The sequence below is a fragment of the Polyergus mexicanus genome, unplaced genomic scaffold (assembly GCF_030449975.1).
Source record: "Polyergus mexicanus isolate NDT 795.1 unplaced genomic scaffold, iyPolMexi1.0 SCAF_9, whole genome shotgun sequence".
Classification (NCBI taxonomy): Eukaryota; Metazoa; Arthropoda; class Insecta; order Hymenoptera; family Formicidae; genus Polyergus; species Polyergus mexicanus.
In genome coordinates, this window is record NW_027223329.1 from 755,877 (window position 1) to 773,683 (window position 17,807).

The 17,807-nt window shown below is 35.5% G+C and overlaps 1 protein-coding gene across 1 annotated transcript in view; it reads right to left on the reverse strand.

Annotated features, from left to right (window-relative positions):
- LOC138936573 (cilia- and flagella-associated protein 53) overlaps positions 1-17,807 on the reverse strand; it is a 58,321-nt gene that overhangs the window by 203 nt on the left and 40,311 nt on the right. The gene's annotated exons all lie outside the window — the stretch shown is intronic.

Genomic DNA, 17,807 nt, shown 5'->3' on the forward strand with positions numbered 1-17,807 from the left:
ACTGCACGACGTACACCGGGTATAGGATCGAATGTGCAATTCCAGGGGAGAGATAAACCGATCCTCTTCAAAAAATTACAGGAAATAGAGACGCAAGCGTTTTTTAGAATCGTAAATCATCGTTTCAATATGTTGCCGATCGTCTCAGTATCGTACGTAAACAAAACATCAAACATAAACAATGTATCGTCTATTCCATATTTTGAAAATTCGTCCATCTCTTTTCCGGAATTACATTTCAGCTAAAACGCATATGTAATCAACGTAGAATTAAATATTCTAAATAAAAAAGATATGTAAAAAAATTAATTTGAGATATCATATATAATAATGTTATAAATGAATATAAAATAAAAAGGATATTTTCGATAAATGCGAAAAAATCTCGTCGAACAATAAATTTCTCATTTCACCTATACCATATACACCTGACCTGTCATACACGTATAATCCGGCTATTCGCGTATGTTTCGCGGTGCGAGGAGTAAAGAATACCGAAAATAATTGAGTTCGTCGACTCTACTTTTAGCTTGTTACACTTGCAGTTTGTAGAGCTGCAAGTTGCCGGTAGTTGTCGACCGAGAATTGCCGCATAAAAGCAACAGTGTCGCGGGGGGGTAAAAAAAAAGTAAGACGCGGCACCTTTATCACAAGGGGCGAGGGAGAACGCGAAGGGCGAGAGGAGGAAGAGAGAGAGAGAGAGAGAGAGAGAGAGAGAGTTCCGGCAGAGCCGGAATACCGAAAGTTTGTCACTTTGTCGACGGAGAAAAATACTTCCGTCAACGCCCGAGTACCGCTCCTTAGTGCGCTCTACATTAATACTCTCGCGAATGTAATTAACTCCTTGCTTGCTGCGCATGTAACTCGATCTTCTTCCTCTCCAAAAAAAACACTTGAAATATCCCGCTCGTGTAATTTGACATCATTTTAAAAAATATTAATTATTTTGCCAATTTTTTCTATCTTCTAAAGGCAAAATATAATTAATTGTGTAACACCTCGTGATTTATATCTAGCACGTATGTTTAATTAAATTCCCGCGAGAGCACATAATTGAATATATTAATATATTGATGACAGAGATATTTTTTAAAGGATAAATTCGTATTCGATTAACTTGCAAAAGTTAATAAATTTGCTAATAATTCTTAATTTTCTTATATAATTCATTTTAAAATATTTGATACTTTATGCATCAAAATTTACAGCATATATCTGTAACAGTTTCTGGCATCGCGATTATATACGATTCCATATTTTTTTACGAGATACGATTACAGCAGGAATGCAAAACAGATCCGCAATTTGCATGATTTTTTCGATTCAAGTTATCATTATTTGTAACGTTGATATTATTGTACGAGATATATAATTGCTAACATATATAGCGACACAAACTCATTAAATTATATTTTATTTCGTACCATGCGAGGCTCTTATCAATAGCAACCGGTTAAAAAGTTGCAATTAAATCACCGTTTAAATTGGGGACGAAGCTATGCCGCATGCGAAAGCAACGTGCGCCGTTTAACAATCTCCCAGCATTCGACCGACTATTGTTAACTTTTTACACGCGGTATTGCGCCATTGTTTAGCGAGTTTGGAACAGCGGTAAGTCATAAAACGAAACACTTCAGCAAAGCTTCGTAAACATTCGCGGCAACCGTTTTAAACGGTACGAACGGTACGAGCGAGCTATTTCTAGCGGTTTACGGGTTATGCGTAATTTCCATGTTGCTATAGATAATTTTATCGTCTGAAACCTTTAAAAGAAATGCGACGTGCCGCCTTAACGCATATATTTAAAAGGAATTTATCAATTTTAAAGACAGAAAAAAGATTTAAAAAAGAAAGCTTGAAAAAATTTTTACAAATTCCCAGAAAGTCTGCATTATAATTAGAAGTATCTTTTTTATCAATGAATTAAGTAAAAAAATGCATTGTAAATATTTTTACCGAGAAACGTATCCATCGTAACGACATGACGTTCGTCGCAACGTTATCTCAGAACCGTGATTCTGCGGAATGGCGTAGATACACATTAAGTACCGACGTAAGTATCAGTGATAAGTGACTGTTGGAACGTTTCTAGACGGCGGAAGTGCCGGAAGTACGCCATCGTACGGGCGAGAGAGAAAAATGCACGCTGCAAACTGCCAAGACGCGGCAACTGTTATGCGATTCCTAGTTCGCGAACAGCGTCGAAACGTCGCGTTTTCGCATATATATATATATGGACATACGCAAGGACGATTAAGTCGCAATTTCGCATTATCTTTAATGTCTTCTACGGCGGCAGCATGCCGTAATCCTAAGCAGTCCTTTGTAAGCCGCGCTCGTCAGAGCCAAGAAAATGATCTCTCCAGAGACAACATCAAAGGATTTTATCGAATCTGATACCAAGATTCTTTTGTACGACATCCATGGTAGATACGATATTTATACTCCTTCATTATCTCTCTTCTCTCTCTCTCTCTCTCTTTGACAGTAATACCAAAATTATTTTCGTGAGCTTTAAGATATACAATTAATGAATTGGTACATATGATAATAAGTTGCGATGAGTATATTTTAAAGGAAGATTATTGAAAATAATAATATTTAAATAGTTTCATTTAAATAAAATATTAATTCGCATCATCTATTTTTCATGAGGATAATTGATAAAAATAAGTAGAACATAATATATTTATTTAAAATGTGATATAGTAAAGTTTGTAAAATATAGTGAAATAAGTAAAATTTTATTAATTGAGATAATAGTTGTAAAAAATATTAGAAATTCTTATTCGAAATAATGTTTTCGGACTTGTACATATTTCTTGTATTATTACAAAATTATTAAATTATTATCAGATTTTAAATATTATTGTTTAAAGTTATAAAAATAATATTCAAATATTGTATTGCATATAATATAATGAGAGAAATAGGAATTTTGTAGTTGATTCTTTGAAATCTCTAAGGAAAAATATCAATATATTTGATTATATTTCTAACTTGTCAAAATTAAATATTTCAAATAGAATTTTTCTCTCTATTTCAAACATCATTTTGCTTACTTTTAATAATAAAAACGTATCGCGAAATATCTTTTACGAGATGAAAAAATATATGGAATTGCGAATACTGTGAGGTTCCCTCGAAATATAAGTAAATATAATTTACGTCACAGCTGACACATGTGTTTCATTTTAGATGTAATGTCGTTACGGTATGCCGGTAGAGGGTTATCCCAGATCGTTATCTCATGGAAATATTACACAGAGCGGCTCTTCGATTCGTCATGCGTTAACCACGATTCGACACAACCGCAATTCCCTATCTACATGTACACGCAATGCATCCGCAACAATGATCGATCCAGATGTGCCATTATTTGGCGAGAATACCGAAGTACGTCAGAGCGCGGGGCGGGGGTGGGAAGAAAGAAAAGTACTCGATATCAAATATTTCCCACTCTCTCTTTTCCTCCCCCGGCATCTCGCCGTTACGGAATTCGGTTAGCTCTCCTTGCTCCGCATACAAATCTCGATCTCCCTTTTGCATATTTTTCGAACATGTATCATTACGAATGGCAATCTCTCTGCCTTATCTTGTAACGTCGACTTCGCCGGAATACATAGGGTATCTTAAAAAACTCTTCTTCGATATCTCTTTCTTCGTGAAATTCTGCCGATCAGCGATCTGCGTAATGAGAAATACAATACTATCTCGCACGACATATATTTAACGATAACAAATATAATCGATTATAATTGTTCCTCTTTATACAACATTCTCCGCCACCGTCTCCATACGATCGTTAATTGCTTCGCTCGAAGTGTCGATTTTCGATAATCCAAATGTTCGGCGAACTATGACGAAACTGTACAACGGTGCAACAATGATAATTCAAAACCGAAGAGATTATCAGTTGGACTCGTGCAGAAATAAGGAGCGTAATATCTAGTCAGCGAGTTCAGGCAAACTTTCGCAATTCTCGATATTATTTTGTTTTCGTAATATTCAAATCAGGTCACTCACGATTGTTGGTTTGATATTAAAAAGAAAAAAAAAACAATTCATTGCGATATAAAAAATAAGTGGCATATAATTTATATTATTAATAGTATAATTCTATTGGGTATAATCGTGTGTTGATATGCGAAAATTCTTCCTCCTAACGCGCATAAAGACAAATAAAGCAATTTGATTCTCGGGCGTTTGCATATATTTTTCAAGCGGAAGCTTCTCAAGATTACATAGTCCCTTCTGTAGAAATGCATTGCAGCCGATTTGCTTTATTTTTTGACCCAGTTTACTTTAGTAGTCCTCATAGTAAGAAAAGCTTCTGCATGAGGAAATACAGAATCTCTGAAATCTGTTCCGGCACTCGAGAGGGAAGGCAGTCGTTCCTCTCTCTTTCTTCCCTTCATCCCTTTCTCTCTCTATATATCTGCAATAAGGGATATAAACGACACCAGTTATATGATTGATTAAACAGCCAATGTGTATTCATATTTATGCTGTGATATTGTATAAATTTCAAGAAAGACACCTGCCATCCTGACGCGATTTCTTTACACAGTTCGTGTCTCTCGTCTTCTTGCATTCTTGTCATATTCGATAATCGATTTTGAATATTATGATTAAAATTTTAAATTAATATTAATATTTTTCAAAAATTCAGAATAGACATCTAGATTTCATATATGCATACGTATGTTATGTTTCTGGAAATCTCATGGTTTATTGTATGTTATTCAAACATCTATTTTACATACGATAATGGAATCGATTTCGGCGAATCTTATGGGAGATGCTCGAAGCTTCTCGCAATAATTTTCGTTACGATTTTGTTATTCACGGATATATCGCTGTGGCAAAGATATTACATTAAAATATTGTAAAGAACATATAAAGTGGATCCTCTCTCTGACGAAGGACTTAGTCCCCAATTATTATTCAGCAATTTTGAATGCCGAGTACGTCCAAGATAATCTTCCGTGAAGAAAATTAGTCAAAAATAAATTTTTTTCCAATAAGGTATTGCGTTTTTGAGAAGATTGAAAAATTTATATAATTTACGAGTCATTAAGTATATCAAATAGTAACAAAAATTCTGTTACATGAAATATGATCAAGTTGGATTGTGACAATCAGAAACTAATCAGAAACTAATTTATTCCACTTATAGCTATCCCACATCCATTAGTGTGACTTAATTAATGATTTATAGCAGAATTTTTTTTATTAACCATTTGCGACATTCTTAATATGACTCTTTTCCTTCGTACTTAAAATATTTAAATAATCTCTAATAATTTTGTGCCTTTTATAGAGAAATATTAAAATATAGTATAAAATCAACAACGTTCTATTGCAAATGTAAAAGTAATCTTGATGCTTTAAATATAACTTTTTATTTTTGATACATATACATAAATAAGTTTCAACTACTAATTAAAACTTTAAATTAAACTAAACTATTTTACATTAAATAAAATATTGTATTTTCTTAATTATGTATAGCTGTAATGTGTGACAAATTCGACCACATACGAATACATACGTTAAAGATTATTCAAGCTTAAAAAAATATAAATATGTTATTTTTTATCCAAGGCAATTTCAAAATCAATTTTCACGGGAACGGAATCTCGCATGAACAAAAATTTTATTCTACATTTTCGACTTATTTTTTTGCACGAATAATCATTCTTTTCGCGATTGTATGTATCACGACTTCGGGCGTATCCCGTATATAATACAGATTCTTTCAAAACTCGAATGTTTTATTTAAATAATAATACAAGAGAGACAGCGAATTTTATACGGATAATACGCGAGCGCCCGGCGACTTTGTAGCGATGGTCGAATTCTTCCGCATGATTCACAGACGGAGATATCCTTAGTATGCTCCATTTAATACGAGGATCACAATGCCGCGGAATAAAATATGTGATATCCGTAAGAGTATGCGCAAGATTGAAGTACGTGAGACCGGAATATCAAAATTTTGCCGGTTCGTCGAGGAAGAAAAATGCCTGGTATCGCCATGCCTCTGCATGACTCTTATATACAATTGTATTATACATCAGCTCCGGGAGAGGATACGATCAACCTTCTCGATTCCGGTATGCGGTACTATTTTTGCATATTTTCTATAGGACAACGAGGTCATTTTGGCGAAAGATTTATTGCGTCTTTAGTTTGATTTGCTGGCTCATAAGTAGCAGGCGAAACGCGTCATTTCAATATTTTTTTCTTTTTTTTTTTTTTTACTTTTTGTAAGGACGGTTCTAATGTTACAGATCGATTTTTTATTTTCTATGTCACTTTTTTAATATGTTTTATCTCGTTTAATCTGTTTTCTATCAGCATTCCACTTGCGACCCGACTAAATATTGTTGATTCCATTTTACACACATTTCAATGAGACATGTCAATATCAGAAAATTGATCACCGCACGGTGACTGTCGCGACACGCAACATGTTAATTAAAACGATGGGATGCCAATAATTTTCAAGTTAAGCGAGAATAAAAAGCAAAGCTACCAAGATCAAAAATCGTGGCGAATTTTTTATTGAAATCCTGTTTGAACTTAAACGGGACTCTATCTCGAAATCTTAATACAATACTAGATATAATTATCAAAGCAAGTCTCGTTTTCAAATAGTCGTGACACGTTAAGAGCAGCAGCTCTGCCGCAAGTTCTTTTCTGAGGAAAAGAAAATCACTACATATTTGTCGGCGAAAAAAAATTATGTTTGCAGCGCTCATTCTATTCGGGAGAGCCTGAAATATTGAAATTTCATCTACTGAATGTCGACTCCTTACGTCTCACGAATATATTCGCGAAGAACAAGGTATACTGTAGTGAATGTATACGTAAGAAAAGAAAGAATAATACGAATGCCAAATGTTCGTCAGTATACCGAAGATGAAATATACTTGATATACTATCATGGTAACGTTGCTGCTCTCACGACGTCCTGTAGCGATGGTCTTTAAAGCTGTTGCTGCTGCTGCTGCTGCTCCGGTCTGCATAAAAGGCATTTTGAATTGTTATGTGCATATTCTCCGTGTATCTCCCCGTAACGCCCAAGACGTTTCAAAGCAATGCAACACTATCAGTAACGTTTGCCTCACGGATATGTTACGCGCATTACGAGAGCGTCTCGAGGGCATTTAGAGAATCGACAAAAGATTATTACTCGGTTAGTCTCTGTTATTATTATATTTAATTTTTAAAATTGCGAACGCAACTTTCTTCTCTTTGAATCTTTGAATCTCTCTTATTTTTCTACATAATAACGATGCCTAAATTTATAATATCTTTTTCATGTAATAATAATTAATAAACGATCTGAACTATATATTTACATTATTTGATGTGTGCATACGTTGTCGATTTCTTGTTAGAAAATGTTTCTCTAGCGAGGCTATTATCTTTCTTTTGAGGCAAAACTTTTTAGATTGGATGTTGGAAAGGATCTTGATAAAATTACGCTGACTAAAAAAAAAGATACAAGAAGTATCTCTCCTCAAATTGTGAATAATAACAATATGAAAAATTAACTCCGTGGTAATTGTCGCCCGTATCTCTTGATAATAGCGGACCGTTTGTCGCTCGTTATGAACTCCCCATGCACGCTTCCCCGATATCCTTTATCCTCTAAACGAGGATCCCGTCGTACCAAAGGTACATGCATTCCGGGCCAAGTTTCGTCGCTCTCCCGCTAACTCTGAAACAACAATGCCCGTTCATAGTCGGTATAGGTAAGGTGACGCAAAAATACATGGGTGAAGTCTAGAATCGCGCTATTTGTCCGACGACGTTTCCCTTTCCACGCCTTCAGCCAATTTGTCTCTTTTCGGGATTGCATTTGCGAAAGAAAGCGAAGAACGAAAATGCGCTTCGGTATAAACCACGGTCTTTAACGCAAAGATTAAAACAGCGCTGATATTAAGACAAATGTGTATTAACCGGCGTATGTAACACTCATCGTGCAATTTGTAGCGCAAATACATACGATAGATGTTCCAGATTGTTATTGGCATACTTAAGATTGACGAAACCGAACATAATTAACGATAGTATACACGGTTAAAATGGTCAAATACATTAGCATCGAAATCACCTTGATATTCAATATTTCCAGCATCTGCACAAGTGCTGTCATAAATCTGTGCCTCGGAAGCTCACACTTGGGCACGTTAAATTACACAAAACGTAATTAAATTTTATCGCCGCCGCCGTGAATTATGTTGTAATTGTTTTCCGATATAAACCGCGCCGTTGCAACCGTGTAACGATACACTGGAAATATTCCCAAATATTATTCTAATATCGAAACAAAGAGAAGCAGAGAGAAAGAGAGAGAGAGAGAGAGAGAGAGAGAGAGAGAGAGAGAGAGAGGAAAAGAGAGATTGGTCCGATAAACCGATTGTGCAACGAGATTGTAGCTCGCAGCCGCGAAAACCCGTTGCGAATATACGTCAGATGCACGCATAATTATTATGGCGCATATTGCTTGCGAAATATATCTATGAGTTGATTAATGTAATTACATTGGAGAAAATTATCGTAGCATATGTATATTAGGTATTAATAATTTAGGGACATCTCTTGATATGCTCCCTCTAACAGAAAATAATGATTCTAGATTAACTCGGATTAATATTTTAATATTTAAAATATATTTTATAAGAAACTGAAATATAGTTTAAATTTTTCTATATAACTCTCAGGCTCTTTGTAAATTCAGATTAAAAAAAAAAAAAAAAAAAAAAACCTAGAGTTTTTATGAAACGCCGCTCCATAAAGATTCGATATTTTTATAAAAGTTTTATAAAAGATTAAATCTTTTTATGAAAAAAATTGATTTTACCACAAAAATATTTACGAAGTAGTATATGGAGAATAGAATTATGAAAGTAAGCTATACTCTTTATAATATACTATAGCTATATACTTTATTTTATATTACTTTTACTATTAAGAGAGACTCATGGAGAAAATTTGAATATTTTATGTAACGCTAGAATAATATAACATTTTTTAGAAAATATGACTCTTAAAATATTATATGTATAAAAGATAAAAATACTATTATGTAAATAAAAATAAATATATTTTTGCACAACTCTTCCATATAAAACGAAACTTGTTACGTATCTTCGTAGAGTGAACCACTTTTGACATTCAGTAAAAAATTTCATTCAATTTTATTTATTAACATTTTCATTAAAAACATTTTCATTAAAAACATCCATAATTATTTTATCAGTATTTTTAAAATATTATTTTTGATGATATTGCTAAAGTGTAAATCTCTCATCTCCAATGTATCGAAATATTCTTAGACATCTAATACTTATATACACATTCGTTTTAAACAAGTTATTATTATAATCAGGAAACTTTATTTCAACATTACCCATGTCTTAACAGTACCATAACAATCTTAAGAAGTGATCAATTTCATGTAAAAATACAATACAAATAATTGATCGACTGATTTCGTAAGTTTCTACTATAGATCGTAATTCTTTCTTCCGTATGCAACTCTGGTCCAGCAACCTCAACCTTCGATCATTGCATAGGAATATCTCTCGGCCACAAGCAGCCCCATAATCACGTTTCTAATCGCAAAACCAGTTCAGCGAGTCTGGTACACGCGAATGCAATCTTCGTATGAAGCAGCATCTATAGACGAATCGCGTCTAGGCCTCACTATACTTTCACTTTACTTCCGATGTAGCGCACGATTGCGCTATTGTTACAACAATTGACAACCGTAACATAACATAATATAAATCTGCCTTTTTTGATTATTATAGATTTCACTAAAGTTGAAATAAGGAGCGAAACTTAAGCACAGAATATATATTATCGATCTCGGAAAAATTTTCATGAGAGATCAGACTCATATTTTTCAAACGCAGTATATAAGATTATTTTTTTTAAACTCTTTTAAGTCTCTTTTAAGATGTGACTGGATAAGCCCAAGATGGAAGAAGATATCACAAAAACATGAAGAATCATTAAGATGTCTTACTACAGATTGCGTTTTTCCGTCCGACTGATTCGAACACATTTCGCGCGTAGTTAGAGCGAATTAAAGAATAATAACTGCGCGAACGTGCGAAATTAGCGGGCGTCCGCGAAGGTAAGCTCAATTTGCAGTTGTATGTGTTTCCGCCTTCGTATTTTTTATCATTACGTCCATGCCGGCGCCCGCGGGATTAATTAAAATGAATAAAAAGCGCGTATTTACACGACGCGGGTACGCGGGGTCGGGGAGGGGGGAGGGATGCGATATTGTAACGGGCGAAACTATTTCTACGACTGTCAGACTTGTCACGACCGCCGCAGAAATTCTCCCAGAATTTAATGTCCCACGTAACGATCCGGAGTGTTTGCCCGTCCGCCTCATACGTTCTGTCGCGGAATTTAATACAGTAACGTACGTGTAATTTAGACCCGAGTCCGGTTAACGCGCAAGCCTGGAATTTACCGGGCAAACTATATTGGCAGAAACGTAACGCTAATCCATCGCGGAGCCATTCATTCCGCGAATAATTATTTCCCATTCCGCCTAATTGAAAAGATACATATTCCGGAAATAAAGAAGGAAGAAATAGGCACAGATTTACAGATACTCAGCAGGCGACACTCCTCCGTCATATTATGTAAAAGGAGAGAAATGTGTAACGATGAGCTTTTGTAGAAAAGTATTTTCCTCGAGTCGAAACTTTGTTCCAACCGTCAACCTGAATTTTTTCACATTTTTGTATTGTAAAAAAATTTTGAGAAATTATCTTTAAACTAGGCTCTTACTTTGTAATACATAGTAAATGAACAGCATGCACTTTTTTATTCTTTTAGATGTGTGAAATTAATTCGATTTCCCTAATTTCGTATTGAATAAATAATACTACTACTACGATATATATATCATTGTCATCGGACAATTGTGTGTACGCGCATGCGGTTACTATCGGTAAGTATCGCGCGCGCGCGCGCGCGCGGAAGCCCCGCGTATTTCGTTTCTCCGCGTTTTCCGGATTCTTTTGAGCCGCGAAATTATCGCGAGAATATACGTTTACCCGGCACACCGGGGTGCTTAATTACACGAGCGAAAGGAGTGATTCAATCTTCCGTAACAATAGGATAATTACGAGAGCGTAACGCGCAAAAGGTTGGCTGGAAATTATCGTCGCGTCGCTAACGATGTGGGCGAATAATGAAATATTTCGACGCCACGCGAAGGTCTGTGCTCTGCATTTCCAGGAACCCCCTGGAGCCGATGGATGGGTTAATGTACACATAGGTGTCTAGAGCAATAAAGTATAGAGCAATAAACTCCCGAGAAAGTATCTCGTTTAATGAGACGATGGGATATCTCGCGACAGCTGGAAATTTCTTTTATGGTGGTCCACGATACGCGCCGATTACATTACGCGTACTCGGGGCACGAGTCACGTTACTTGAAGGATGATTCAGTAATATATTTGGATATACAGGATCTACCCGTTTTATAATACATTTTTATTCTCTTCGCATGCTAACAAAATAACATAAGATTAAAAGACGCGATGTGTAAAAAAAAGATTACATTCTTCTGTTAAGACTTATATACAAAACCATGTGACCATTTGACAATTTTAATTGCACATCGTAACCATCATTACTTAAACATTAAACTCTGTTAGACGAGCAAATTGTTCTCCTTTCATTCTTTACTCGGATCCTCCGATCGAGAAGGGTTTATCTCGCTAAAAATACACGTAGTTAAGCTGAAACACCTTGTATACACGGCACATTGCTTGTCACCGAAACAGTAATGATTATTTACGAAGTCGGAGAGAGGCGGAGAGAGAGAGAGAGAGAGAGAGAGAGAGGCGAGAGTAATTACGGGGGCGTAGTTGGCTTCCGAACTACTCGGGGATTTCGGCGAGATAAGCGTGCCGTTAACATCCAGAATGGGGCCAGAAAGGAGAAAGCGCGGAATCGAAGTCCGAAGGTGGTCTAATATAGTTTTCTCGCAAAACGCGGGGGGGGGGGGATTTTAGACGCGCGTCGAGGAAGGAGAAATGATAATCCTCCCCTTCTCGCGTCGGATCGCACGCACCAGGCCAAAGAGGTGCACTGAAGGAAAATAATAGTCTTGATGGGAGGGGGAGGGAGGGAGGGGGTGGGTGTGAATCGGGGCGTATCGCTAGGTCGGATATCCTCCTCTGAGAGACTCTCGAGGATAACGGCCGCTGATGTATGTCCGGATTACATTATTTTTCTCGCGTCAGGAGCGAGAGCTGAAACGGTATGACAGCCAGGATAATTCCGAGATTTAAACATCTTCGTAAATTTGTTCATTTCTTCTCTTTTTTTTTTTTCTATCCCTCCTCATTTATCAATTGATATACTGCACGATATCCCCGGAAATCGCGCAAGGCTTAGAAGAAATAAATACTTGTTAATCAAAATGTAAATTTTACTGCTGTTCTCAACCTTGATTTTCTCACGTTTACGTATATAATTTACGTAGATAATTTCAATAAATTTAATTTGTATAGAAATGGAAATATTCATTACTTTGTACCTTGAATAAGCAATAAACAAACAGTTTTTTATTTAGAGATTTAAAAAAAAAGGCTTAAATTATTGTAAATAGTTCCGTATTTAAAGTATGTAGAGAAAATGTGTTAAATTGAAAATCGAGATGAAAAATAGGAGAAAGATTTCGACTTCGGAATTAAATAGAATTAGAAATATATGTAATAAAATTAATATAATTAAAAAAAAATGACTACAGAGTTGTAAAAATATTACGATTAATAAAAATACACGTATTCTCTAAAACATTCTCTGGATTGCGGAGTGAAAAATAGATGACTTCTTATTGTAATTCCATAATTTTTTTAAGCGAACAAACCGAAACTCGTTCCAAATACACGCGGAGCGCATATCCTGTTATTTTCGCGTGTTTGATGTCGGTATTTATCGCGAGATTTTCGCGCGTACAACGGAGGCTGAGCGAAACTCTGTTTTTCGCGATTTAAAAAAAAAAAAAAAAAAAAAACCGCGACAATTGCGTCAATGGCACATTCGCCGGGTCTGTTTGCGAAGTATCAACTTATATTCACGCGAATCGCCGATTGTCGAGGCCGGTTTTTAATACCGTGATTCGAGAGATTGGCCTCCGTCGCAAAACGGCGGAAAACGATGCAAAATCGCTCTCCCGCGAATGATTTAATTTGTCCCACAACGACAATATCCTCGTTGTTTTTGGCTATGACGTAGGGGCCCCCGGTTCGCCACAGCCTCTCGCAATAATTAACGGAGATCGTTGCGCAGGACCTATGAACAGTGAACTGATTGTACATTGGCAGTGATGGGTGCAGGGGGAATGGGGTGGCGGAGGGTAGGAGTGCAAGCAGGCAGGCTTCAACATTCGCGTTTGCCGAGCATACATATATACGGGACAGTGATTCGTGAAACTCGGCAGATGCGAGGGGGCGATGACCAGGGGATTGACCGGAGGCATAATTGACATGTTCAGACGATACGTTCTCTCCCCGGACGCGTATCGGACGCGTAATAGAAGATCTATCTGTAAACCGAATATGTGCTATTCCGCTCTTCCGAGAGCTACTTATCGGTGATGCATTGGTCATCCTTCGTAATTAACACGTTCGCGCCTTTGCGTCTTGATGTGCATCTCTAATTTTTTTACCGATACCGTAAATGCTTTACGAGTGCCGACAAAGCATTCTTTTTCGCGGAACGAATGTCGGTGTATAAATCTTCTTAAAGCTTCAGTCTACAGTTGCAGTTTTACTGATCCGATAATAAAGACTATATTTTTAAAAACTGAATCTAATTTCATATCTTTAATGCTTCTTAATGTACTATAATTTATATTATATTATTAATATAATATTATATCTGTAATATTTATTTCATTCTCACGATAACGATTATGATTTTGAAACGTTATCGTGTGATTAAAATAAATAATTTTTTAATAATCAACACTTAATTCCATTTCACTCTCTTATCTTCTAACAAAAATTGAGTAAAAAATATAAGTCTATCTAACTATGCTAAAGCAGATATTAATTTGCTTAAAAAATTTCTCCGAAAAAACTAACGAGCATCATAAACAATTCCGCGTATACTTAAATCTCATAACGTATTCTTAGAACTCGTGACTTTTAATTTCACGAAACAAGTGAGAAATATCTGTTGACCGCCAGCATGATTAATTCGTCATTTAATAGGCGGCGAATTTATTTTGGAGTCTCAATTATGGAACGGGGAAAAGGAACATTCCAATATTGTTGAAACTAACAGTTTTATTCGCATTTTGTTTTTCTCCATACATTGTATTTCCCATATGTTAGTTTATAGCAGCATTCTGTAAAGAGATTTTGCAATCACAGATAACATTAACTGTAATTGCATTTGTGTTAACATTCGGTACTCGCGTATAATATCGCATATCGCATACTTGCAGTTTAAAAATTAGAAATTAAATATTTATTTTTCCAACATATTGCTATTTCAATGTATGTTAGCTTAATAAAATATAAAATTTCGCGCTTTTATCCATCTCTTTGATTTATATTTTAAAAATATAATATAATTTAAATATATTATTTTATTACAATATATATATATATATTTTATATTAAAATAGAATTCTCGAAAAGGACATACTATTAAAGAATATATATTTATCAATTCTCATTACATATAACAAATGTATTTATAAAAAAATAAAATAATATAGAATATATATAAAATCTATCTCGTGTAAATAGAATCATATCCATTGATTGGCGAATAATAAAATTAATGTAATAATAAAGAGGCATCATCTTTCCATATAACTTTTTGTTAAATAAGTATTTGTCGCATTCTGATAATTTTCTGCACAATAAGATTAAGAATTATAAATAAGTACTAACCATACTTTAATAATCTTTCACTCGCCAACTTATCATGAAAAAATTATTATAGGGCGTTACGTTAAAGGAAGATTTTTTCTCGATTTACATATACATACATCAGCGCATAATCATACGCGTGACTATCACGAGCCAGGAGATTAACAGATTAAATTTCAAATATACATACATTTCCTAGTGAGATGTGCGTATTTTTTTAATGTCACTTATTGTAGTCCGGCATTATGCGAGACAACCAACACCGTCATCATTGGCATTGCGTAAGCACGATTTAAGCCCGGCTCTCGAAATCGCATAAGCTGCTGGTGCGCGATAGACGCAAAGTTTGATAAACCGCAAACAGCGCTAAATCGAATCTTACGCCGCATGACATAACCGTAGGTCAGAGAGGCTACATCCCTATCTGATGCCTCGCACATCCCAGATTGGGCACGTACGTATTTGCGGATGGCTCATAAGGGCAATATAACACACGGGTTCGGTACGGAGACCATCAACGCGCGCGCGTTGAACCGGATGTTAAGTGTACTCGGCGGTTCGGACAATCTTGATGTTGCGCGAGCAACCAGGTGGTTTCGTCCAGCGCGCGGTTTAATAATGGGACAGAATTGATCCGCCGATATCTCCCGATATCTACGCCCGTTGTACGTATATTGCGTAGTTTGTTGCATTACGGGTAAGATCTTACGAAAAGTTCGTATCTCTCTGCCAATATTCTGAAACTAAGGATATCAAATTCGAGATTGTTTTAACATCATCGTGCTATCGACAACAATTTTTCTACATTTTTTTCTTTTCTTTTTTTCTTTTATCAGTAAGAAGCCAATGTATGTACAAACGATCGGAGAAATAGAAGTTGTTCTAAAGTTTATCCGGCAGCTCAAGTTGATGTGACGCACTAATGAAATGCAAGATGGAATTTCATTTCGCGCGAACAAAGGTTTAATAAAATTACAGATTAGTTCTAATAAAAAAAAAAAAAAAAATGCACATTTTATGTTTCCTATGTGCTATAATTTTCTTCTTTACCCTATACCGAAAGAAATATATATATATACCCGCGTTTCGGCTTGGCCCCTTTATTGCGTAACAGACCCTTCAATTTGCGAATACGTTATTAATCGTCGCGGTCTGCGGGCATAAAAACTTGCCAGGCTATCGTAAAGCCATTTTTTGAGAATGGCTCCCTCCCGAGCTGTAGACGATAATGTGACCATGGCCGTCGAAAGTAAAAACTTTATCTTCATTATTATTAAAGTCGCCTAGATGAAAATGAACCACGAAATTGGTCCCTCAATGGCAATGGTCGAAGGGATAGGGGAACGAGAGAGAGAGAGAGAGGCCAATAACTGCACTGGGGCCAATAACTATATAACTTCCCCGAACCCCTCGCGCGCGAACTCCTTGATACCGACACCTAGATCGATATGGAACTGTCGCGGACACTCCCCGTGGCTCGTGACATTTTCCACGCGGGGTTTCCTGCTATTTTCCCATTTTTGCGCGAAACGTTTAGTAAGCTAACGATCTCGAACGAGCGAATTACGTCGGCGTGCGCGAGAACAAACGCTTCGCTCCTGCGAAGAAATGAAGTTTGATGTTAACTTTCAAAGCGAAACAATGGCCTTTGAGATTGCACGGTGCCGGTGAAACGGTTACGGGATCCTTTCGCAGGATGTAACTTGTAAAAATATGATGTCGTTACGTCACGCGAAACTCAGCGAGGTAAACCGAGCGCGCAATTATAGAGTGACATTACATTATCGTGCACATGCGTGTCTTTATTCGCGCGCAAATCATTCCAATTATCTTTATTCCTCTTTCGAAAACACGTGGTTTTCTCGATTTATTATATCGAAATTTACCTAATTATATTACATACGTGCATACGAAATATAATGAAATGCGATTCACGGCGCAAATAATTTAATTTATGATTGATTCTTTATTATAACAATGTGTGTATAATGTATTTTATATTTTGATGATTTAATTAATTTATATCCATACGTATTTTCCGTTTATTTAATAACAATGCCAATTTCTCTTTCCAATTGTATATAATTTATTTTTAGCTCTTATATATAGATGTTATTATTTTATATATAGAATAGCTGGAGTGCAAAAATATTCGCGCGCGCGGACGATGATATAAACTAAATGAAACTTCAAATATTTTTATGAAACACTGTATATGATCGTGGTTATATATTTAGCCCGGAAACCTGTTTTTTTTTCTTTTTTCGCTAACTTCGAGGCATTAAAGTTTTAGTTGTCATCTGCTACAATTTTGTTTTGAAATTACTTTTACACAAATATTTATATATTGTATATCTCTGGCGAAGTTGTTTCATTGCAAATAAGCGAGCTAAAAACTGCAATCATAAAATGTATCGAACAAAAAAAGTCCAAAAAATAATAGTAAAATTTTACATGCAATGAACTATCAAAGGATATCACAACTCTCTTCCTCCACCTATAATACGTGCGCAGTCGATCGAACAGAGATTATTGTATTTTTAATACAGAAAAATATATCGGCAACATATTCTCTCGTCCGCGATTAAACAAACGCTGTAGAAAGAAAGAAAAAAAATATATAGATATTTAAAAATATACAAATATGTTATTTTTAAACGTTATTTTTATAATCAATAAAATATTTTTTCGATAGAATGTTATTTATGCCTTTGGAAAACGATAAGCCAAAATTATCTTATAATACCAAATAAATAAAATTTTCTTACACTTTTAGAAATCTCAAAGAAAGTAAGAGAAGCAGTCGTGATTTTTTACCATGTCAAAATTCTGGAATGATAACTTTACAAGAGCTGCCGAAAAAGA